The 19,089-nt window shown below is 42.2% G+C and overlaps 1 protein-coding gene and 1 pseudogene across 2 annotated transcripts in view; both read left to right on the plus strand.

The window, feature by feature from the left end:
• The first annotated feature begins 1,706 nt into the window (after nt 1-1,706).
• Nucleotides 1,707-17,291, plus strand: LOC127648134 (methyltransferase-like protein 22; annotated as a pseudogene).
• Nucleotides 17,292-18,813: 1,522 nt separating this feature from the next.
• LOC127647865 (4-aminobutyrate aminotransferase, mitochondrial-like) overlaps nt 18,814-19,089 on the plus strand; it is a 38,241-nt gene continuing 37,965 nt past the window's right edge. The window contains exon 1 of one of the 2 annotated variants that reach the window (XM_052132379.1): nt 18,814-18,968. The gene's annotated coding sequence lies outside the window, so the exon portion shown is untranslated. The remainder of the gene's footprint in view (nt 18,969-19,089) is intronic. The other variant, XM_052132380.1, reaches the window with a different exon arrangement.

The raw sequence follows: 19,089 nt of genomic DNA on the forward strand, positions 1-19,089 counted from the left end.
ATAGACTGCTTGCCTGCCCTCTCGGCCTCCGTGGTCTGCCTGTCTGCCCTCTCGGCCTCCCCACTCTGCCAGTCTGCCCTTTGTGCCCCCGTCTGCCAGTCTGCCCTTTGTGCCCCCGTGGACTGTCTCATTGCCCTCTGTGCCCCTTGTTTTCCCCTTGGTCTGTCTGTTTCCCCCCGGGTCTACCCCTCAATCCTTGGTCCTTTGTTTGTTTTTGTTATCTTTGTCTTTTTGTTTAGGACCGTCTGGAATCCGGTCCTTTTGAGGGGGGGTTATGTCACGATCCCTTGTCATCTGCCCCATGTTTCGTGTTACTATCCCTTGTCGTCTGCACCGTGTTTCATGTTTCGATCCCTTGTTGTCTGCTCCGGGTTTTCCGTTTCACCCATCACCGATCATGTTCCATGTCACGTTTTCCCTGTTGTCCGCCCCGAGTCTCACTGTCCTTGTGTAAACTACACTTCCCGTCTTTCCCGGCCCTTCTCTGCATTATTGTCCGCACCTGTCTGTTGTTTTGTCATTACCGTGTCTCTTTATTTAAACCCCGCTGCTTCCCCTTCCCTTTGTCGTTCGTTGACGTTTCATGTTCATGTCGCCTCCTCTTCCCGATGCATGTTTATGTTTCTATGTTTGCTCCGTGCCCGTTCTTCCGTGTTTCCCTAGTTCCGTGGTGTTCGTGTTTTGGTTTCGGTTTTGTCCCCCCGTGGATGTTTTCATTTGTGCCTATCTGTTTATGTTTATTTTTGTACAATAAAACCGCGTTTGGATCCGCACCTCTCGTCTGTCTTGTCCTGCTTCCACACCAAGCGTTACACCTGTAACCAGTAATGAAGCATTGTTACACATTTCGAATATAAAGATGTTAGTCAAGCAAAACTAACAGAGGTCATTTACATATAGCCATAATAGCTTAAATGCTTAAAAATGTCAGGACAGAGAGGTGATGGAAAATGGTCATGAAAAATTAAATAACGAGTTAAATTACGCATTATGAGTGGACAAAATGAAAATTATAAAGTATGATAGTAAACCTTTAAAGTAGTCTCTTAAAGCATACAGACAATCCAGTTTAATATAAAACCTTTGTCTTTGTTGTTGCCACAACAAAAATCCAATTGAAATTAGGTAACGACTCTCTTCTTTGAAATTAAGTTGATGTTCAGGTCAAAATGGCTTCTTGGTCATTACCGGAAAGGCCAGAAATCACATATCTCTTAAGGACAACAAATGTAACATTCATACTGTGTCCCAGTCTGTGTTTATTACGTCATCATAGCTAACTCATATTTCTTTGTGCTGTCTGTCTGCTGCTGAAGCTTGTGTGACTGTTTGAAAATCAGGGTTTACACAGTTATGTAAAACATTTTAATGGCAGGGAATATTAAAATTGTGATATCCAGGCCTGAAAAAATAATGGAAATAAATACAATCTTAAAAAGTCATGGAGAAATCAAGAAAATGTCTGTAGTAAATATTATTATTATTTTCTAGTTTTGCTGTCATCAGCTTGATATTGCATTCTGTGAGTGTGTAGAGCAAACCTTGCCTGTAAGCCAGCATGTTAAAATCAGTCCTTGTAAGGTCTTATTGGTTACAAGTGCACAATGCTAATAATCATTTAAAAATGCTGTTTCAAAAGATTGGTAGCTGTGATGCCTATGGAAATCTATCCAGTGATCCCTACACAATTATTTCTAAAAATCCTCATGAACAACTTGAAAGGTCATGGAAATGTAATGGAAATTCATTACTCAAAAAGTGTGGGAAGTGTGTTATATGAATGTGTGTTTTATTTATTTTTTTTAATGGATTTGCATTTGTATGTTCAGTCTTCATTTCAAAGTTCAGGATTCTGCGGGACTGTGATGAGAAGGAGTCAAGTGATGATTCACCTGTCCACGAGTGTGAGACGGCCAAGAGCTCTGATGCCTTGAATGTTCCTCGGGATGAAGATGGGGATCTTGATGTGGTGGGGAGGCCCAGAAATACCATCTGCAGCAGAGATGCAGTGTGTCCCATTATCCTCAGCCAATCTGTAGCAGCACTGACCGACCAAGATGGAAATTCTTGGAAGAGGATGGTGACCATGACATCATTAAGATTGGTCAGTTTTACTTTGAGCTGTATGCAATTTCATGGATGTGTTGTGTGTTGTTTATCTCTTTAATGTGTTTTAAACAGAGCACACCATGGCAACATCTCTGGAAGATGTGGGGAAACAGGTGAGGAGAGTGGTGGTGGGATAATTATTCATTACGTCCACTCCAGTGTTGGGGATTAACTAATAGTAGTGACATGTTTCAGTAGTATGACAGTAGCTCGGCTGGTTTTTAAAATACTCTAGCTTTTCCATTAACAAGGTTATTTTTTCACAAAATTGCTAAAGTACTGCAACAGTTTTCCGTTTCATCTGGCATGTACACTCACATGCTTGTGGTAATTGTAGTCTTTATTTAGCAAATTGTTCACAAGAAAAAATAATAATAACGGCGGCTTCAAAATTCACATTTGAGGTATGACTGTGTGTAATTCTGTTCTAAAACAAAAATCCAAGTAATGTTTTCAAGTAATGTTTACCACAGATCTTATTTTACTCATAAACCCTGCCATACTGCCATTATAAAAATCCAAAGTAAAATCCTGAGGGAACCCAAGGCAAATTAGGTTTCAGAGTTTGCATATTAACTTCATGGCTGAATAGCTCATATTCTTATTGCAGAGTCATCATTCAATCTACCCACATTTATAGTTATTTTTTGTTGCTAAATAAATATTTAGTGAAATAGTTGGGGTGTTAAAAATATTGAATTGTATTGTAATACCATATTGTAACAATACCATATGTAGCGAATGTCACAAACACATTATAGTGTTATTATAATCAAACAGCACAATATTGAGAGCTGCAGAATAGTCTCCTCCCGAGTGAGGCGGCGCTGAGCGCTCACAGGACAACACAGCAGTATGTATAGTTTCACAATGCTTCGCCACACTTCCATGGATGCCATTTTTGCCCAGTGTCTTTTTGATAGTGGAGTCATGAACAGTGACTTTTATTGCTTCGAGAGAGGCCTGCAGTTCCTTAGATGTTGTCCTTCGCTTTTTTGTGACTTCCTGGATGAGTCGTCACTGTGCTCTTGGTGGAATTTTAGAAGGTCGGCCACTTCTGGGAAGGTTCACTACTGTGCCAAGTTTTCTTCATTTGGAGATAATGGCTCTCTCACTATGGTTCTTTGGAGCAGAGCATTTGAAATAGTTTTTCTAGACTTCAATCACCTTTTTCCACATCAATTCTGGAATTTCTTTAGACCTTGGCATAGTGTGCTGTTGGGTGAGACATTTAAGAAAACTTCATGCTGCTGAAAAATTTCTATTTAGGTGTTGATTTGATTGAACCGGGCTGGCAGTAATCAGTCCTGGGTGTTTCTAGTCCAGCTGAACCCCATTATGAATGCAGTTTCATAGATTTGGGTATTTAGTAACTTAGCCAAATACTTTTCCACACAGGCCCAGTTGGTATTGGATACATTTTTTGCTCCAATAAATAACATTATCTTGTATTTTGTGTACTCAGATTGCCTTTGTTTTATGTTTGATTTTGTTAGAATTTTTGAAACAATAGTATGAGATATACACAAAAACAGAAGAATTCAGGATGGGGGCAAATACATTTCAACAGCACTGTACATGCAAGGCAGATACAAGGAAAAACAGTATTAGAGGTAAACAGTATATTTTTCAGTTGTTTCCTAAACTTGTTAGATACAAAGCATTAATACAGATTTGATGCTGTTGGGTTTTTAGACTTAACTTAAACTTAACTGTTAATTAACTGTATGGTATAATTTCTATGCTGATTAATCCACCACACAGGAAAAAAAATTATTGCTTATTTTCTCTTTTTTTGGTGAGGCAAGTGCATTATTTTGGGGTTGCTTTTTCTCTTGCAAGATCTGGCAACACTGCAACTGGTATTTCAATATTTGTAGTGGCTTGTGCAAAAAAACAATCGGCACCCATAATTGTTTTTTGGCCCTCTTCCTTCACTTTGAATGTAAACTTTACAGCCATTATTATCAGCTTATAACACATGCTCAAGTGTTGTTCTCAAAGCTGGTTACATTTTTAAGTCAAAAGTCTCATCGTGGTATTCTTACATTGCCGTTATTTTGAATAAGCTGTTTTTTTGATAGTGTGGCCATGGTCGAGCGCCCATCTGGGAAGAGAGAAAGCAGTAAGGACATCCACCTGAGATTAATTGTGACTAATTACCATTTCCATGTTCACAGTGAGTGTTGGGGGAGATAAAAGACAGCCCAGTCCACGCAAAGAGGGATAGAGCCCAGCTCAGAAGCTGTATGTGTGTTGGCAACTGAGAAGCTGCATGTGTGTTGATCACTGCCGTTGATCTTTTATATTATAGAGCACTGAGTTTGTGTGCGTGTGCAGCTGGAGGCCTTTCTGAAGCTCTTCGAGCGCACGGAAAAGCTCTAGAATGGCCGCGGGCGCAATGGGCATTCCACCTCCTACCGCTGCTGACTGGGGAGGCCCAACTCGTGGACCAGCAAATCCTGGTCGACAAACTTGTGAGGTATCCTGAGCTGAAGAAAGCCATCCTGCAGCGGGTGGAGTGCAGTCCCAAAGAGCATCACCAGTAGATCCGATCCCTGACACTGAGTGAAATTGGCCGCCCGTTTGCCTTCGCTCAATGGCTCAACGACGCCTGCCGGTGGAGGAGCCCAGCAACGTCGGGGGTGTCATCAATCTCATGGTACTGGAATAATTTGTCTCCCAACTACCGAAAGGTACTGCGGAGTGGGTCTAGTGCCACCAACCGGTGGACCATTTAGCGACGTATCTGGGGGCCAACGCACCCTGTTCTCTCTCTGTCTGTGGTCCCTCCTTCTTCTTTCAGACCTATCCCGTTCCCCCGGAAACGGTGGATAGTGAAATAGTGTACTAGCAATCCTGTCTCTCTCTCCCCCAGCTCTAACCATTCTTCTTCTCAGGTGGGGGAAGCTGCCTCCACTGGTGTGGGCGTGAGGTTTGGGCCAGTCTGTTGGAGTTGCGGGGATCCGTGACACGTCTAAGTCAGCTGCGCGTCAGGATGCCGTAAGGCTTCCTTCCACCTTGGCTTCCCCAGCCCTTAGGGGAATTCCAACAGGGTATTTCCCTCTAGAGCAGAGACTCTTAAGCACTTGTTTGACCAAGTGTAAGTCATTGATGGTCAACGTCTTCAGCTGCGCATTGCACTCACATATCCCTATTTTTCAATTATAAACAATCGGTTGTATTGAGTGACACAGGACGCTAATGCAAAAGAAGATACAACCCAGTTGTTGGTACCAATAAGCCGTCAGGAAATGTTGTTCTAGGTGGCTCATCATATTCCGATGGAAGGTCACTTGTAACAGGAAAATACTAAGCCGTCTCATGGCCAATTTCTATTGGCCGCGCATTCTCATGGATGTAGTGGTGGTGGCGTAGTGGGCTAAGCGCATAACTTGTAATCAGAAGGTCGCTGGTTCGATCCCCACAGCCACCACCATTGTGTCCTTGAGCAAGGCACTTAACTCCAGGTTGCTCCGGGGGGATTGTCCCTGTAATAAGGGCTCTGTAAGTCGCTTTGGATAAAAGCATCTGCCAAATGCATAAATGTAAATGTATGTTAGCTGGTGGTGTGTGACATGCCGAGATTGTCAGTTGGTGAATCTGCTGGCCACTCCAAAAGCGCCATTGCACCCTCTTCTGTTGATCGAGGTTCCCTTTGACAGAGTTAGCAGGGACCTCGTCGGCCATTAGAATGGTCAGCATGCGGCCATCGCATTGTGTTGCTTCTGGTGTACTACGCAACGTGATAACCAGAAGCAGTTCTTCTTCGCATAACTTGAGGCACTCTTCAGAATAATCTCCTGAGTGGGGATTCCTAAAGAAATCCTCAATGATCAGGGCACTACTTTCATATCACTTACACTACGAACGATTTAGACCTTAAAGAATATGTGTGATAGGTTTAAGTGTGTGGGCAACGGAGGAGTGTATTTTACAGCATGTGTATTTTATTACTCTTCAGCGTCACACAAAAACTTAAACAAAAAGGGCACTTAGTGGCCAAATATACACACAAATGAGTCTTTGATAATCTGGTGGGCACATGCAGCCACAACTCTTTCTGCTGACTCTCTCTCCCACACTGATGCTCTGGTGGGCCTTATCAGGTCTCCCTCCGTCATCACTATAATGAGAGACAGGTGTTAGGGTAATCACAATCACAAATCCAGGTGACGAGCCTTACCGCTCTCCCTCTCCCACAGACAGACACATGACCACGCCCCTCCCCCCATGCCACATTATGATTTGTACGTTTGTGCATGAAGATGCTTGGAATTGGGATAAGCAGCTCGAAACTCTGTTATTTACAGTGCGAGAGGTCCCGTAAGCCTCCACATGGTTTTCCCCGTTATATGGGCATAAGGCCCATGGCATCTTAGACGTCATGAAGAAAAATCGGAAGGTGGGACCTTCACAAAGCAAAAATGTTATTCAATACATTCTTGACCTGAGAGCAAAACTCCACACACTGGGGCAACTATCACAGGAGAACTTGCCACAGGCGCAAGAACATCAGTCCCGGTATAACAGGGGAGAGCGACAACGGGAGTTGCACAGGGAAATAAAGTACTTGTATTACTACACAAATTGAGCTCTACTTACAAAGTGGCAAGGGCCCTTTATGATCACACAGTGATTTGGGGAAGTCGATTGTGAGGATGTGCGTATGGATCGAGGCAGTGCTTGTCTAATTTACCACCTCAGCCTACTAAAACAATAGTGAGAGGCGTTCCCCATATCCTTGGAGATGGTAGTTCCGGAGAGGGAGGAGCTCGGACCGGAGCTGAATCTAAAAGCCACTGAATCACTTCACCCCGGTCCCTTGCGGAGACCATCCTTTGCCATCACAACATATGGAGGTTGCCAGGTTGCAAAATATTTTCTCTGATGTGTTCTCACCTCTTTATCCTGGCTCATTCAAGCATGTTCAAAGCAACCACTGCCCTTGACCTTGGAGTAGAAACTGGGCTGACCAGCATTGTCATGGCAATGGTGTCCAAAATTATCTACTGCACAGGTGGTGATATAATTGGGATGATTAAGTAATTTAGAATGAATAGTTGCCAATAAATCATTTTAAAACAGGCGAAAGTAGAAAGTAGTTCATCAGAGATTATGTTCATCAGTTATTCCCATACTTTTTGTGATACTTTGAAAGATTTAAAGATTGCTTTATTAAACATATAAGACATTTTAATGAAAACAATCCTGCACACTACCATAGCTTGATAAAACAATCAGTAATTATTGTAGAATTTAAGCCCACAACCTTTATCTGGCATTTAAAAAAACAGAATGCATAGCCAACAATTGTAAATAAAATACATCATGATCAATCTAAGAAGCTGAAAGTAATGTGGCCAAAAACAATAGGATGGACAATTACGTTCAAAACAAATATCAGGCTTGAATTAGAAGACCACTAAAAAGTGAAAACTCCTCCTGGTGGAAAGATTTTGATTATTGTGGCTGTTTTAAAAGTTTCAGATTATTAATCTAAAAATGTTTGTCATTAACAGCTTAACTTATACAGTACATATGCAATATATATATTAGACACTCCGATCAGCCACAACATAAAACTACCTGCCCAATATTGTATAGGTCCCCCTTGTGCCACCAAAACAGCACCAACCCGCATCTCTGAGCATTTTGAGATGCTATTCTTCTCACCACAATTGTACAGAGCATTTATCTGAGTTACCAAAGACTTTGTCAGTCCTAACCAGTCTGGCCATTCTCTGTTGATCTCTTTCATAAACTATTTTATCCACAGAATTTCCACTCACTAGATGTATTTTGTTTTCAGAGTAAATTCTAGTGACTGTTGTGTGTGAAAATCCCAGGAGATCATCAGTTATAGAAATACTCAAACCAGCCTGTCTGGCACCAACAATCATGCCATGGACCAAATCACTGAGATCACATTGTTTCCCCATTCTGATGGTTGATGTTAACATTAACTGAAGTTCCTGACCCATATCTGCGTGATTTTATGCATGGCACTGCTGCCACGTGATTGGCTGATTAGTTGATCGCATGGATGATTGTTGCAGGTTGGTGCAGTTGTAACGACATGAGGGGGACCTACTCAATTTTAGGCAGGTGGTTTTAATGTTGTGGCTGATCAGTGTATATATATATATGTTTATATATAAAGAGACCAGACAAAACCTGGCTGTTTTCTCCACAACAGTAACATTTTAATATTATTAATGGCATGATATCCAGTACAGTATAATATGAAAAGGAACACATTTCTGGTTTGGTGTCGATGAATTTGTGCTTTACTGATGGGGCTGTGAGGGTAAATGGAAACCAAAAGGCTGGGAAACACATCTACATTTTCCAACTTTGGAAATTAATGTCTATTTACTCACTTTATGTTGGCACATCTGTGCATATGACATACTTTTTAATAGTGTTTATTAAAATATACAGCTGAATTTCCAAGAATTTTATTCAGAATCCAGAAAAAGCACCAAAAGCCTTTTGGTCAGTGTCTGTAAATCCTGATTTCTATGGATTTGTTTCCTTGAGGATTGCTGCCATTTCATCCATTTGATTTTCCCTGTACATGTGACATATAATCTTCAAGTTTCTTTGTAAAGGTGTTCACTTATTAGAGTAATGTCGATTGATGTTCTCAGGCCAATGGGAGGAGAGAGGGCCATCTAAAGAGAGAGTATGGAGCTTGGAAAGGGGGTTGCTTGGTGTAGACAATGACCTCCAGCACTATCTTCAAAGAGTTTCCTTCTTACAGTCTGAGACATCAACATCAAATGCACAGGCATATATGTCACATTAGGAGAACACAGAGAATGTACATACAGCATGTATATATTCTTTGTATTCAGCATATGAGACCCATATGTTATTCTCAACATGATTATGTAATACTGTATTATATGTTAGCAGACAGTACACTTAAGGGATAGGTCACCCAAAAAATATGTAATTAATGACAGCCTCAGTTGCCCTTCACTTTCATTGTATAAAACAAGTGATGCTGTGAAAGTGAATGGCGACTGAGGCAGGATTATTGTGGCTTCATGGTAAAGTACTAGAAGGGGCTTTAATACATTTTCACCAGTTAATGACTGGCAGCAATAATAAGTCATAATCAATAATCCATTTTTATTTTTGCTTCAGTTTCAGAAGTGCAATATGCTTTTTGGAGACAAGGCTCACTTTTGTTTTAATTAGTATCAAATTATTTAAAAGGCTTCATTCAGGGTTCCCAATGTCAACGAAACCCTGGATATATCAGGAAGTTCTTAAATTGAGACTTTCAGGCCTGAAAAATGTATGACATTTGTAAAAATCTTATAAAGTGATAGAAATTTTTGTTAATAACAAAACGGTTGCATTTGTTAACATTAGTAAATGCATTAGATATCATGAACTAACAATGGGCAATACATTTTTACAGCATATATTATGTATCTTGGTTAATATTTATTAACATTGTTAGTTCATGTTAGAATGTTCATCTTTTAATTTTAAACATGATTATTAAGTATATTAAGAAATGAACATTGACAAAGATTAATACTGTAAGTGCTGTAGAAGTATTGCAAATTTTTTGTTCATGTTAACTTTAGTTAATGAATACAACCTAATTTGTAGAGCATTATATGACATTTAATGCTCTAGTTTTGCCAAGCTCTACAACATTTTACCAGCTAGAAATGTATCTTTATTGGTGCAATCTCTAGAAAAGTGTTTTTAACATTCTAATCCTGATAATAAATAGTAATGGTAATTTATTGGTTAAAAATTGGGGGAACCATTGTTCTTAGTCCACAAGCTCATTGCACACTAAATACATAAATTATATGTATATTTCATTTCTTTATTAATTCAGTATTCAAGGTCTGCTCAGACATAGGAGATAAATAGAGTTAAGTCATTTTCACACATAAGCAAGTCTTTTAACAGCATAGAAACAGAGGTCTTATCAAAGTTTCTAACTTTACCCTTTACATTTAAAAATGGTGGGTCTGGTTGCACATCTCAACACATTGCCAGAGGAATTACATTTTATTAAACCTTTGACTTTGTCTCTTTGATTTTGCTCTTATAAGGCCTACTTTAACACATTAAAAGTTATTGATGTAGAAGCACAATTATATAAAAAGCGACAAAATATGTTTGGCCCTTTTTCAGTTTGCCTGACGTTGTGTAAATATTTTTAGTAGACTTTTATACAGCAGTAATGGCTGAATTATCCGCAGTAAATTACAAAACATTTCAGCTTTGTGATTAGCTTCCAAAGATAAAGGGCTTGTTTGTGTGTAAGCAGTTTCTTTACCCGACTAAATGAAAACCTTTTTGTGTTTTGCAGATGTTGGTGAAGACCTTCTTAGCATGTGTCAGAGAAATGCGACTTTGAACAAGCAGCACTTTGAACCCCAAGGAAAACATTAGTGGCATATCAGGATTTCCAGCTACGTTCTCTCATTAATGACAGCTTTTTAGGCCTTTTCTTGTCGTTAATTTGTGTCATGAGCACCATTTCCTTTTGGAGGTGCACCTGTGGCATGTGCTCCTCAGTTTTGTGTTTCTCCATAATAGTGTAAACAAGCCAGTTCACCAGAAAAAGTACATTTGTAATTTACAATTTTTCAGTTGATATTGTTATAAGCTGCCACACAAATGTACTGATTTATGAGTATTTTCTCAGGGTTGGTTTAAAAGTGAGTGCCTGTGTGTTCACTTATTGCTGAAGGTGCAACACAGTGCTGTGCTGGTAATAAGCTGTGTTGGATGTAATCTGCTTACAATGCACTGTAATTAGTTACTGTATTATTATTACTTTTTAGAAAAAAAAATTAAGTAGTGTAATGCAATACATTTGTTAAATTCTTGTAATTAGATTAGTTACTGACTTTCAATAATGTTAAGTATTTTTAAGTACATTACTTCAAATATACATATTTCTAAAATAATATTATTTATGTAGAATATATTTAAATAGGTTTTTATAGGTTCGTCTGTTGCATTTCTTTGACAGCTAAAGATTCACTAACAAGTCAAGTTGTAAGGAAGAAATGTAGTGCCTAGTAAATAACTAGACTGCGACAATGAACAAGGAGGAAATAAAGACATTATTTTGAATTAGTTGATTTTGTTCGGAAACGCAAATAGACTTTTATTATTATCATATTATAAGTGGTGTTTGCTCAAGCAAGGACTATTATTACAATTTAGGGTTCCCACATTCAGGATGTTTTCCATGTCTGGAAAGTCAAGTAAATTAATACATTCTTAAAAGTCATAGGAAAGTTACTTCTAGAGTAAACATTCATACAATACAGTTTTCTACTTCTACTCAGTTTTTAAATATTTATTGGCTAGATATTGCTCTTGTATGAAGTTAAACTTGATCACAAACCATATTGATGTTCGAATTTGTATGAATTGGTCGAAACAGTTCTCAAATTAGCAAATCGGGTCTGAATTGAAATGATTTAAAAAAAATTATTATTCAGTAATCCGAATTTGAAAAAATCCGTAACTTTTACTGTTTATTTTTAACTTTGGTGCATGACTCATCCCCCACAAGTTGTGCTAGAGACTCAAATGATACCTTAAATCATGTATCTTGTTAACTAGAGGAGTGCTATTACTTTTCTTAGCGATCAGATATACGATTTTCACACAGTGTTATGTATACCCTGTCTTGTTTCACTGTTGCCCTTTTGTTTGCCATTTTTGTCACTTTTGCATTTCTTAGTTTTCACTTTAGTCCCTTATGTAACTCCATAGTCCCCTTGTTAGCGTTCCTGTTTTCTGTCATTGTTTTCACCTGCCCTCATTAGTTTGCCTTTTGCTTCTGTTAATCACCTTGTTATCTTGTTTGAGTTCTGTTCGTTCATTGGCCCCTTTTTCCCATGTTTTATGTATTTATACCCTGTTTCTTTGTTTAGTCCTTGTCTATCGTTGTTTGATGTCAGCCTGGTGTGTGTTTCCTTCCAGAGTCCTCTGTTTGTTTACATCGTGTTTAGTTAGCAGTTTTTTTATGTTTGATTTCCCCATTGTGGGTTGTTCCTTTGTGTTTACCTGTTTTGTTAATTAAATAAAGTTTAAACTGCGATTGGATCCGCATCTCCTCGTCTGCCTCGTTGCTCAAGCATTACAGAATGATAGACCACACATGGATCCAGCAGCTATATGGGCCAAATGCCGGCTGCTCAACTTGCGGCAAGAAGACCAGCCTTTGGTAGACCACGCTCTCTACTTTCTCCTCTTGGCGACCTTTACGGACTTCCCGGACTCCGCATTGGTGGTTTTTTTTAAGGACAGCTTAAATCCCTCGCTGAGGGAGCGGGTGCCACAGGCAACGCCCGGCTGCACTCTCCGCGACTACCTGGAGACGACCCTACTAGCGTGCAGCTCACCGCTCCCTGTCACACCAGCCTCACCTGTCAGCGAGCAACCCCCCACGTCAGTGGCTTCTCTTGAACCTGCACAGTCCACTTCGTCCGCCCGGAGGAGGAGGAAAAGACACGCTTCCGCCTCCCGGCCCACGCCTGCCCCGGTCTGCGAGCCAGAGCCCACGCCTGCCCCGGTCTGCGAGCCAGAGCCCACGCTTGTCACAGTGAGCGAGACCCAAGCGGACCCAAGCCGGCACATACCACGGTAACCCAGCCAGAGCCTGTAGCCTCAGACGTCAGTGTGCCAGTGCCTGTAGCCTCAGACGTCAGTGTGCCAGTGCCTGTAGCCTCAGACGTCCCTGAGCCAGCGCCTGTAGCCTCGACCGTCCCTGAGCCAGCGCCTGTAGCCTCGACCGTCCCTGAGCCAGCGCCTGTAGCCTCGACCGTCCCTGAGCCAGCGCCTGTAGCCTCGACCGTCCCTGAGCCAGCGCCTGTAGCCTCGACCGTCCCTGAGCCAGCGCCTGTAGCCTCGACCGTCCCTGAGCCAGCGCCTGTAGCCTCGACCGTCCCTGAGCCAGCGCCTGTAGCCTCGACCGTCCCTGAGCCAGCGCCTGTAGCCTCGACCGTCCCTGAGCCAGCGCCTGTAGCCTCGACCGTCCCTGAGCCAGCGCCTGTAGCCTCGACCGTCCCTGAGCCAGCGCCTGTAGCCTCGACCGTCCCTGAGCCAGCGCCTGTAGCCTCGACCGTCCCTGAGCCAGCGCCTGTAACCTCGACCGTCCCTGAGCCAGCGCCAGTGGTCATGCCCGTCCTAGAGCCAGCGCCTCCCGAGCCTTCCAGAGCTCCGCCTTCCGAGTTTCCCGAGCTTTCCAGAGCTCCGCCTTCCGAGTTTCCCGAGCTTTCCAGAGCTCCGCCTTCCGAGTTTCCCGAGCTTTCCAGAGCTCCGCCTTCCGAAGTTTCCGAGCTTTCCAGAGCTCCGCCTTCCGAGTTTCCCGAGCTTCCCAGAGCTCCGCCTTCCGAGCTTCCCAGAGCTCCGCCTTCCGAGCTTCCCAGAGCTCCGCCTTCCGAGCTTCCCAGAGCTCCGCCTTCCGAGCTTCCCAGAGCTCCACCTTCCGAGTTTCCCAAGCTTCCCAGAGCTCCGCCCTCCGAGCTTCCCAGAGCTCCGCCCTCCGAGCTTCCCAGAGCTCCTCCTCCCGGGGCTCCGCCTCTCGAGCCTTCCAGGGCTCCGCCTCTCGAACTTCTCGAGCCTTCCAGGGCTCCGCCTTCCAGGCCTCTTGAGCCACCCAGGGCTCCGCCTCCCGAGCCTTCCAGGGCTCCGCCTCTCGAGCCTCCTGCGGCTCCGCCTCTCGAGCCTCCTGCGGCTCCGCCTCTCGAGCCACTCAAGCCTTCGACGGCTCCGCCCTCAGAGCCTCCCGAGCCTCCTACGGCTCCGCCTCTCGAGCCACTCAAGCCTTCGACGGCACCGCCCTCAGAGCCTCCCGAGCCTCCTACGGCTCCGCCTCTTGAGCCACTCAAGCCTTCGACGGCTCCGCCCTCAGAGCCTCCTACGTCTCTGCCCCCAGAGACTCCAGAGCCTTCCTGGTCTCCGTTCCTAAAGCCTCCCACGGCACCACCTACCTCGGCTCCGCCTTCTGAGCCTCCCTCAGCTCCGCCTTCTGGGCCTTCTGAGCCATCACCTCCCTCGGCTCCGCCTCAGAGGTCCTCCTTGGCTCCGCCTCACGCGGCTCCGCCGGCCTCCCCTGTGGCCACTCCATCTCCTAGGCAACCAAAACCGGCCACTTTCCTGTGGTCACCTCCCAGGTCCCCTGAATCGGCCCTTGGCCCACGACCACCTCCCAGGCCACCAAAGCCGGCCTTTATCCTGTGCCCTCTTCCCAGGCCCCCTGACCCAGTCCCTGTCCTGTGGCCTCTTCCCAGGCCCCCTGACCCAGTCCCTGTCCTGTGGCCTCCACCCAGGCCTCCTGACCCTGTTCCCGTCCTGAGGCCTCCCCCCTGGCCTCCTGACCCAGTCCCTGTCCAGTGGCCTCCTCCCAGGTCCCCCAAACCTGTCCTTGCCCTGTGGCCAGCTCCCAGGCCTCCTGCACCTACCCTTGCCCGGTGGCCAGCTCCCAGACCATCGAAACCTGTCCCTGCCCGGTCGATACCTCCCTGGCCCCCTAACCCTGTCCCTTTGTGCTCCCAGGGACTGCCTAATGGGCCCCGTGGACTGTCTCATCTCCATTTGTGCCCTCGTGGACTGTCTCATTTCCCCCCCCTGGACTTCCTGGCTGCCCCTTGCACCTCCATGACCTGCCTATCTTGCCCTCTGTGCCCCCCGGTCTGTCTGTCTGCCCATGTGCCCACTTGGACTGTCTGTTTGCCCCTGGTGCCCTCATGTTGTTTTTGTGGGTTTTTGTCTTTTGTTTTTTGTCTTCTAGGATAGTCTGGAAGCCGATCCTTTGAGGGGGGGCTCTGTTATGTATACCCTGTCTTGTTTCACTGTTTCCCTTTTTGTTTGCCATTTTTGTCACTTTTGCATTTCTTAGTTTTCACTTTAGTCCCTTATGTAACTCCATAGTCCCCTTGTTAGCGTTCGTGTTTTCTGTCATTGTTTTCACCTGCCCTCATTAGTTTGCCTTTTGCTTCTGTTAATCACCTTGTTATCTTGTTTGAGTTCTGTTCGTTCATTGGCCCCTTTTTCCCATGTTTTATGTATTTATACCCTGTTTCTTTGTTCAGTCCTTGTCTATCGTTGTTTGATGTCAGCCTGGTGTGTTTCCTTCCCGAGTCCTCTGTTTGTTTACATCGTGTTTAGTTAGCAGTTTTTTTTATGTTTGATTTCCCCATTGTGGGTTGTTCCTTTTTGTGTTTACCTGTTTTGTTAATTAAATAAAGTTTAAACCGCGATTGGATCCGCATCTCCTCCTCTGCCTCGTTGCTCAAGCATTACACACAGCTAATGGTGAAACAGGTTAAAAAAAAATCCCATAGACTTATATTAAAGTAGAGACATGTAATACACTACTGGTCAAAATACTTGGCTGAAATGTTTCTCATGATCTTAAAAATCTTTTGATCTCAAGGTGTATGATTAAATGTTTTCTACAAAACTAATTTCAAACAAAATAATTATGTCACCATATTAATTTCATTATAAAACTAAAAGTGAATTAAAAATAAAAACTTTGAAAATGCTAAAATATAACAAAGTTTTTATTTATTTTGGATTTTGTTTAGTTACAACATAATTCCCATAGTTCCATTTATGTTATTCCATAGTTTTGATGACTTTACAATTATTCTAAAATGTGAGAAAAAAATATAATAAAGAATGAGTGTTTCAAATCTTTATTGTAGTGTATATTTAGATACCAAAATATTTTAGAGACTTAGGAGTGGAGACTTTTGACTTGGACTATCAAGAACCATCCAGAACCCCCTAGCAATGCATAGCAATGCACTAAAAAACACTCAGAACAACTTAGCAACCACGTAGCATCACCCTGGCATTATGGCCATACTGTAAATGAGTATTACATAGGCAAGCACTACTCTAGAACTCAAGTGCTAATTTAGCACATGATATTTTGTTCTGTTTTCATCTTGAATTCCCTTCTATATTTCCAACAGGGAGTGAAATAAGGGTGAGGCAACTATACTGGATGGTGGGTGATTTCTGCACAGGTAGGAGTACAATGAGGGTCAGGTGTGTGATGCTACTTTGTGTGGATCAGAGCCAACAGTGTGTTATGATGATGATTTTACAGACGCCTTGTTCAGAACGCTATACAGAATCACTGGCAACTTGTGCCATCCCAGCACAACCTACATCTCCATAGAAAAGAGGTAGTAAGGGAATATTACACATAACCAGTCTGACCAATACATTCGAATAGTCACAGTTATGTTTTCTTATGGCTCATTTTTGCAATGGAAAAGATAGGGGAAAAAATTGTGAAATACTGAAATTGGGATCATTTGGGAGTTCATCCAGATGTTCAAAAACATTTTATATGGAACTGAGAAATTGTGTGTAAAAGCACAGTGCTGATTGATTTATAAGGTACCTGGACATACAGAAGCCCACAGAATTAATGCATTTTTATTTTTATTGAGAAAAAATATTATATTTTACTCTCTTTTTTTAAGAAAGAAAAATGACAGTAATGTATGGCCTTTAGATTCATAAACATTATTAATGAATTATATATTATTATTTATGTATTATAATAATATATAATTTAATTATATATTTTTATTTATACAATGCATGTACAATCTTTAAGGTGGCTAAAAGTCTGCACAGTAGGTTTTGCTCAGCATGCACAAAAAAATTGTGGGAACATTGTATCCCAGCATGACGGTTTGTGTCATAGATTGAACTTCACACTGTGTCACATGGATGTGTCTTGAGAATCATATGATCACTTCTGCCACAGTCTAGATGAGTTACAGCTGATGACTGATGGTAAGATTCATTTTACAATTGATCCAGGAAAGAGATCATTTCCCCAGTTCTTTCAGTATGAAAGAGTAGAACAGATGGTGCACTTGTCTATCATTTCTACTCAAGTAATATTTATTTATATACTGTTTATATATATATATATATATGTATATTATCGTGTAGTAGTATACAGTAATTATACAGCAGTATGCTCCGGTTACTGCCTTTAGGGGGAGCTGTTCATGCTTGTACTAAATTGTATGTGTTGTCAGTCCCTCATGCATTGATTAACCACGATAAAAGATTATTTTATCACGTATTCATCCATGTGATCTTCTTTGTAGGAACTTTGGAAGGTCACTGCTGAAAGACTTTAATATATTACACCATATCTTTTAAAATAATCTCTCAACACGAAGACACTGATTTATCATGTTGCCACAATTAATCTTTGCTGTTGTTGTTGTTTCCAGTTTACTCTAATAATGTGAAACTCAAGGTCAGATATACTTTCAGTTCTTAAAATAATTTATTAAAAGTTATAATAGAGAAAGAATCATTTCAGATGTGAATTCTAGTACTTATGCAAATTTTACTGTCACCAACTTGAAATGTTTCGTAATAATAAGCTTCAGTTATTTGATATTAGTTTGTGGCAGGTTTTTTAGTGCATTGGGCGAATAGTGTTCTATTTTATGATGACATATTTGATAAAATCATGGAGAGGCTACATTTATTGTCATTGAGGTAATACAGTTTTATCTATACCAAATTTGTGTCTCAGCAAATAACGTTGAGTTAAAAAGCCTCTGTGCAAATGGCTTTCGTATTTTTATGACCTAAAATGTCAGTTTTATTGACATTCATTTGCATACAACGGATTGAATAAATTATGCATAAAATGTTGGTGGATCTCTCTTTAATAAATCTTTGAAGTTTTGTATATGCATATCTGAAGACACAAACAGGAGTGAACAGCTAATTGAGTAGCCCATTGTACTTAAGGGCCACGGTTTGTTCCTGGAAGACAGCAGATACCCTAACTAAGCCCACACCCTAATCATAACCATATGGAGTCTGTAAGGTAGAGTAGCCTGGCAGCAGGGTGTTCGCTGTCCTTTTCTGCATATTGCTGCACCGTTTTGACGTCCGTTCTGCATAACGCGGGGGCTAATTTTAGCTTTTCGGCCCATTCGGCCCGTTTCACGGTCGATCCACCGGCCCGATCGGGTCTCCCGATGGCCAATCCGCCCCTGATGGACCCCAAAGTGCGTCGGCCCACTGGGAAAATGCCCGGTATGCCAGATTACCAGTCCAGCCCTGCCTGGCAGGAACAAAGGCTGGCACCTTTCTCCCATCGCTTAATTGAGTAAGGATAATTAGAGTTGTTTGTTATTTTTCTCGCTGAACACTAGAGGAAGCAAGTGTTGCGAATTGAGCATGCTCAACTCATGCAGATTAGCCTACCATACATTTATTTATTTATTTTCAAAACCTGAATCAGGTCTGACTAGTATTTCTCGATGTGCTTGTTTATGCAGCCATTCAATGTATGAATCAACTCAACATGTTTGTTTTGAGATTTTGAAGAAAAATGAAATTTTTGAAAAATGATTTTATTGTGAAATTAAGGTGTGCATCTGTCATTTCGATGGAACCGTTTACCTTTGTATTCATTTCCCACATCCAAATAATGCAGTCAATAAATCAAAAGTGTGTTTATAAAGTACACGCAACGGACATTGTACTAGTTTCTTCACTCTGACTGGCGCATTGCGCATTGGTTACAATGTGACAAATATGAATTGTTGACGGCACACAGCTGTACTCCACTGTATTTCCGGTCGCTTTACGTCTCTCTCTCTCTCGCTCTATTGGCTGGAGTATGCAGATCCCGCAGCAAAACCCTCCTTTTTGGAAAAAGACCAGACTTCAAATGATGTTTTAAAGTCCGCCTGCATTCCTCACTCTTGCTTGTTTCTCGTGCTGTCTCGCCCTTACACCAGAAACCCGAGAGATTCGACCTAGCTTCTGCTCGGCGAAAAGCCACAAAGGTGAGTCTTTTCGTGTCTTTGAATGTTATTATAGCAGCGGCTAGCGTCTAACGGAAGAGTCGCTGCTGAGCATCAACCTCAGAGAATGAGCGTGCGATGCGCCTGTTTTGGTTATTAATCA

Source organism: Xyrauchen texanus, chromosome 8 (assembly GCF_025860055.1).
Source record: "Xyrauchen texanus isolate HMW12.3.18 chromosome 8, RBS_HiC_50CHRs, whole genome shotgun sequence".
Classification (NCBI taxonomy): domain Eukaryota; kingdom Metazoa; phylum Chordata; class Actinopteri; order Cypriniformes; family Catostomidae; genus Xyrauchen; species Xyrauchen texanus.